General features: G+C 42.0%; 1 long non-coding RNA gene across 1 annotated transcript; it reads left to right on the forward strand.

The window, feature by feature from the left end:
• Positions 1-5,263: 5,263 nt before the first annotated feature.
• Positions 5,264-6,098, forward strand: LOC113878153. The gene is made up of 2 exons (XR_003506920.1): positions 5,264-5,438; positions 5,693-6,098. It is a non-coding gene; the product is annotated as an uncharacterized LOC113878153 (long non-coding RNA).
• The last annotated feature ends 262 nt before the right edge of the window (positions 6,099-6,360 follow it).

Below are 6,360 nucleotides of genomic sequence, written 5' to 3' on the forward strand. Positions count from 1 at the left end.
CAGTTCCAGTGAATTTTAATTTCTAATACGTTCTCAGGTGATGCAGATGCTGCTGACCCATGCACTACGCTTTGAGAACCGATCCTTGACCACACTTACAGTAAATGCTAGAAAAGAACCATGTTAGGAATGCCGATATATACTGTGGTGAGGAGGAACCTTGAAATGTGCCAAGTGAAAATAAGTCAGATAGGAAAGATCATATATGGTATGATTCCATTACATGAAATACCCAGAACTGGTGAAGCCAAGAGAAAAAAAGCAGACTGGTGCTTTGCTGGGGTGGGGAAGGAGGGAATGAAAGTTACTATTTAATGGATAAGGGGTTTTAGTTTGGGGTGATAAAAATGTTATAGAACTAGATCCATGTGGTGATTGTATAACATTGTGAATGTACTATTTTCTACTGAATCACTTTAAAATGGTTAATTTTGTTATGTGAATTTCAACAGGTTTTTCTTTCTAAGGTAAGATCATGGCGTGTAAATGCAAAGTAGGCATATCAAAGATTCTATTCAACTTACAATTAATAAGGGAACCAATCAGATGTTAAAACCAGTTCAAAGGGATATTTATATAAGAATAAAACTGCCAGACACTTCCCCGGTGGTCCAGTGGTTAAGGCTCTGTGCTTCCACAGAAGAGGGTACAGGTTCAATGCTTGGTCAGGGAACTAAGATCCCACATGTTGCGTGGCATGGCCAAAAAAAAAGTTCTTCTAGCAGAAGAAAATTTATTTAGTTCAGAAACTTAGATCTACATCAAGACATGAATAGCACCAGTGAGAAATTTTAGAAGGATAAAAAAATATTTTCTTATTCTCAAAGATAATTGTTTATTAAAAACAATAATAATGACAACATACTGGGTGATCATAGCATATGTATAAGTGAAATAAATGACGGCAATACCACAAAGGGTGGGAATACTCTGATGTAAGTTACCTGTGCTACGTGTGCAGCAGGATCTTTTTATTTAAATGTGCTGTTGGTGCTGCTAAGTCGCTTCAGTCGTGTCCGACTCTGTGCGACCCCATAGACGGCAGCCCACCAGGCTCCCCCGTCCCTGGGATTCTCCAGGCAAGAACACTGGAGTGGGTTGCCATTTCCTTCCCCAATGCATGAAAGTGAAAAGTGAAAGTGATGTTGCTCAGTTGTGTCCGACCCTCAGCAACCCCATGGACTGCAGCCTACCAGGCTCCTCTGTCCATGGGATTTTCCAGGCAAGAGTACTGGAGTGGGGTGCCATCGCCTTCTTTAAATGTGCACTTAATTTAAAAATGTATACTGCAAGCTCTAAGGTAACGACTAAACTGTTTAAAAAACATATAGTTAATGTACTACAAGAGAGAAATGGAATCGTAAAACGCTCAGTTAAAACCAGAGATGGCAGAAGAAGGAAGATAGAAACAACAAATACAAAGCATAGAAAACTAACAAACGTGGTAAAAGTACAGAGGTGGAGAAAGACATGCCATGCTAACACTAACCAAAAGCAAGCCGACTTACCTTTTATAAATTTCAGACAAAGCAGACTTCAGGGAAGATACTAAGGGATAAGAAAGAAAGTGAAAGTAAAGTTGCTCAGTCATGTCCGACTCTGACCCCGTGGACTGCAGCCTATCAGGCTACTCTGTCCATGGGATTTTCCAGGCAAGGGATAAGAAGGGGCATTAAATAATGATAAATGGGCTAATTCTCCAAGAAAATAGTCTAAATCTCTATGCACCTAACAAAACAGTGTCAGTATGGGAAACTTAAAATATTACCCAGTGTTTCACTTTATCCCAGGAGTACAACATTCCTAGATTCTAATTGTAAGCAGAAGAGTGGGTGGCATGGGTAAGAGACATGACCAAAATGTTAAGAGTGGATCATGAAAGGATAGAGTAGTCCACGAAACAGTATCATTAAGATGACTAATGTGTGAAGCTGCTGATGTCTGATCAGGATTGAACTGTTACCAAATGCTTTTCCACGTCTCACATTTAAAGGGTTTCTCTTCAGTATGAAGTCTGATGTTGAGTAAGATGAGTGCTCTGGCTAAATGCTTTACCACATTTGCTGTGTTCATAAGGTTTCTCTCCAGTATGAATTCAGTGATCTTCAGTAAGGGATGAGTTTTCAGGGAAGTCCTTCCCACATTCACTGCATGTATGGGGGTTTTCTCCAGTGTGAATCCTTTGGTGTTGTGTAAACACTGAGTGGGCACTGAATGCTTTTCCACATTCATTACATTTATAAAGCTTTTCCCCAGTATGAATTCTCTGGTGTTGGGTAAGGTGTGCACTTCATCTGAATGCCTTCCCACAATCACTACACTTACAGGGTTTCACTTCCATGTAAATTTTCTGATGTTGTGTAAGAGATGAGATATCAGTGAAGGACTTCCCACAATCAAGGCATTCATAGGGTTTCTCCCCACTGTGACTTCTTTGATGTTGAATAAAGGATGAGTAGTCACTGAAGGTTTTCCTATATTCATTACATACATAAGGTTTCTCCCCAGTGTGAATTCTCTGATGCTGAACAGATGAATTTACAGTGAATGCTTTCCTACAAATTTACAGGGTTTTTCTCCAGTATAAGTTCTCTGATATTCAGTAAGACATGAATTCTGGATAAATGCTTTTCCACAGTCTTCACACTTACGAGGTTTTTCACCAATATGAATTCTTGATAAAAAAAAAGTTTGAACGGTCACTGAAATTTTTTTCCGAAGTCACTACAATTATGCTTTCTTTTTAGAAGTTCTTTGACTTTTAACTGGAGATAAATTCCATTTGACATTTTTCCCAATTGGATCAAGTATATGTAGTTTCTCTTCTGAACAAATAATATGTTTTGGGATAAGTTTAGATCTTAGATCAAAACTTCTCTCAAATTCATTAAAAGTATGCCCATTTTCCTCACAAGATAGTTTTCATGGGCAACTATTATTGGCTAAAAACCACTGGTTTGGGCAAAAGATTTTTTTGTTGTTGAAATTTTGCCTATAGAGTTCTCTTTTCGCTTTTCTATCTTGGCCTCAAATTCACAGATTCCTTCAAATAAATATTCTTTGGACACAACTCTGAGCCTTTCAATGATGACAAAAATGTTGCTGCTTACTCAAAAGTATATTCTACTGATCTCTTTGGTATCTGCTCTGGTCTTCATATCTGAGGGGAATAAAAAATTTATAAAAACATTTTCTGTGCTGGGAACTGCACTCAGGATTTAAAAAAAAATAACCTTACTAAAATTAGAATGCATGTTTACAGTCTTGAAATCTGGGAAAATAATAAGCCAGTGCAGTAGAGAGAAATAGAGGCAGAAGTGGTAGGAAAGAAGCTGGCTCAATAGGCAAAGACTCTGAAAGCTGAAAAAAAAATGTTTTAAAGATGTAGAACTTTAACCTTCTCATTTAAAGATAAGCAAGTTTAGAACTAGAGAGGTTATGTGATTAACCTAAAGATACAGAAGTTATTAATGAGATGGTCAGATATAGAACTTAGGCTTTGTCCACTATACTACCGCAGTATCTGGAGACTGATCGGAGCTTAAATGAGAGAATGGACAGGTACCTCTTCAAAAAACAAACAATGAAGGGGATGCGTAACAGTATTAGAAAATGCACAAGAATGATGCCGTCAGAGTGACAGCACCTGGAGAGAAGCCAGTAAGGCATGTAAAAACAGCACCTGAAAAAGCAATGTACCAAGGGATAACTGAGGAAGGTCTAAATCTGAATAGAACAGAATTTAAGGCATTAAGGAGAGCCCCTTGCACAACATTTTTGAGATTACATTCCTAAACATTCACCCCTAAGTTGCACATACAGATTTATCCCTCTCTGAATAAGTGCCTCTCAAGACATCAATATCTCCTGCTGCTGCCGCTGCTAAGTCGCTTCAGTCGTGTCCGACTCTGTGCGACCCCATAGATGGCAGCCCACCAGGCTCCCCTGTCCCTGGGATTCTCCAGGCAAGAACACTGGAGTGGTTTGCCATTTCCTCCAATGCATGAAAGAGAAAAGTGAAAGTGAAGTCGACTCCCAGCGACCCCATGACTGCAGCCTACCAGGCTCCTCCGTCCATGGGATTTTCCAGGCGAGAGTACTGGAGTGGGGTGTCATTGCCTTCTCCTTAGATATCCACAATTCTTTCCTGGGCTGAGACTAATTTCAGAAACTGAGAATTCTGCTAATTGGAAAAGAAAATATGCAACAAAATAAAAACTGTCATTACTTAAACATTGTGAAATGTTTCAAGCATTATTAGTTTTTAAAAGGATATAACCTGAATTTCCCAAAAAGTCTGTGTTGAAGGTCAAAGACTGACCTCCAGTCAACAGAAAAGACAAGATACCATACTAGAGAAGATACAGAGTCTGAGGAGGTGTTATCAAACTGGTTGAAAATGGAAGGGCAGTATGACAAGGTGATCTAAGATCACAGTTAACATTTGGGTGGAATCATTAACTAGAGACAAGAGCATTTTCACCGATCATAAACATAAGAGATGTTCTGGTATCAAGAGAGGTAAGGCACTAGAGAATTGTTCCTTTCTCTCTCTCTCTCTCTTTTTTTTTTTTTTTTTTAACAAATACAAACCTCTGAGAAACCCAAATGAATAGTCACTTAAATTGTGCAAGTTACTTTGCTTCCTTAATTAAAGATTTGCATACTCAATTTTCAGCAAGTGTTAAGAAATCTTGGAAAGGTGTAGATTATAGTGTAAAGATAAATGCAAGTCCTTCACAAGGCCTCCAAAAAAACAACTGCTTCAAGTCAACTTTGGGGTTTCCAAGCAAATATTTTGGCAAAGGCTCACCGTCTAGGGGTTGCAGGTTGCAGTCCTGAGACTAAAATCTGGCCCACTGCACCAAGGCTGCTGTCACAACCAGGAAATTCTGGGTCCGTTCAGATCTCCTTTTAAGCACTTGGCTTTCCTTTCCCTTTCCACCTCTGCTCTTCCCAAGCCGAGCGGGTGCCCTGGGGCTCCGCGGCTTCTGAGAGACCTGGGGTCCAGCTCCCCGCCAAGCCCCAACGCCGAATGGCCGCTGCTCCCGGTCAGAGTGGAGGCGTGACAGCAGGGCCTTGGGCCGCACCGACCTTTCGTGAAACCAAGCTCCAGGGAGCCTTCCGGCGTCTGTGGCTACTCGCGCGACGCTCCCAGACCGCTTGGCCTGAGGGCACAAGAGCCCCAGACAACTGAACTGCAACTCCCAGAACGCACCGGGCCAAGCCGCTTCCGTTTCCGTTCTCAGGGACTTCCCTTTCCCAGAAGTCCCTGTGAAATCTCCGCTTCTGCTTTCCTCTCTCCCGGAGCTGAGCACGGGGGGCGGTGTCGGAGGCGTCTCAGCCAACCAGGGCCGCAAGCCAGAATCTCCATGGTAACCGCCGAAGCCCACTCACTTTGGCGATGCTCCCAGTGGAGGCAGAAGCTTGCATCCGAGGTATGGGGTCTGGCCGGCGCTCCGCTTCTGGGGATTGGTGTGCGCTTGACAGCGGCCTTACCGCGCTCAATTGAACGGGCCCTGGGAAGAAAAGACAAAGTAGAAACTTTACAGACGTTAGAGGACGCTGTGGTTCTTTGGATACTGTTTCTAACAAATTGTAAAAAGATATTTTTGAGAATCGGGGACAATGGAAGGAGGAGCTGGGTATTAGATAACATTAATGAGTGAACGTCACTTTTGGCATTTCTCAGCAGATACTTCAAAAGCCATCCAGAGGTCGACTGAGTTTGTTTTTAATCTGCCAAGAGCTCAGGCAGCCTGGAATGCTGAGTAAAGAATATGTGGCGCGGAAGAGATCCACGAAGTACTTCAGCTCCTGAAAACAATCAAGTCCCAGTGTCAGGGCCTTTGCAGCAGTAACAGTGGGGAGTCCTGTCCTGCTGTTTATTTTCTCATTTTCTCTCTCTGGCCAAAGAGCATGATAGATCCCTATTGTAACTGCGAATGTTTGTTTTCTGATTACAAATGTGACAGCATGTTCATTGTACAAATTTTGAAAAATGCAGAAAAAGTACATATAGAAAAAAATACCAGGAAGAAATACTGTTTTGGGCTGCAGGGATTATGGGCTTAAAAATGTTTTTTATCTTCAGTTCAGTCGCTCAGTCGTGTCCGACTCTTTGTGATCCCATGAATTGCAGCTCACCAGGCCTCCCTGTCCATCCCTAACTCCTGGAGTTTACCCAAACTCATGTCCATCGAGTCAGTGATGCCATCCAGCCATCTCATCCTCTGTCGTCCCCTTCTCCTCCTGCCCCCAATCCCTCCCAGCATCAGGGTCTTTTCCAGTGAGTCAGCTCTTCACATGAGGTGGCCAAAGTATTGGAGTTTCAGCTTCAGCATCAGTCCTTCCAATGAA

Source organism: Bos indicus x Bos taurus, chromosome 19 (genome assembly GCF_003369695.1).
Source record: "Bos indicus x Bos taurus breed Angus x Brahman F1 hybrid chromosome 19, Bos_hybrid_MaternalHap_v2.0, whole genome shotgun sequence".
Classification (NCBI taxonomy): Eukaryota; Metazoa; Chordata; class Mammalia; order Artiodactyla; family Bovidae; genus Bos; species Bos indicus x Bos taurus.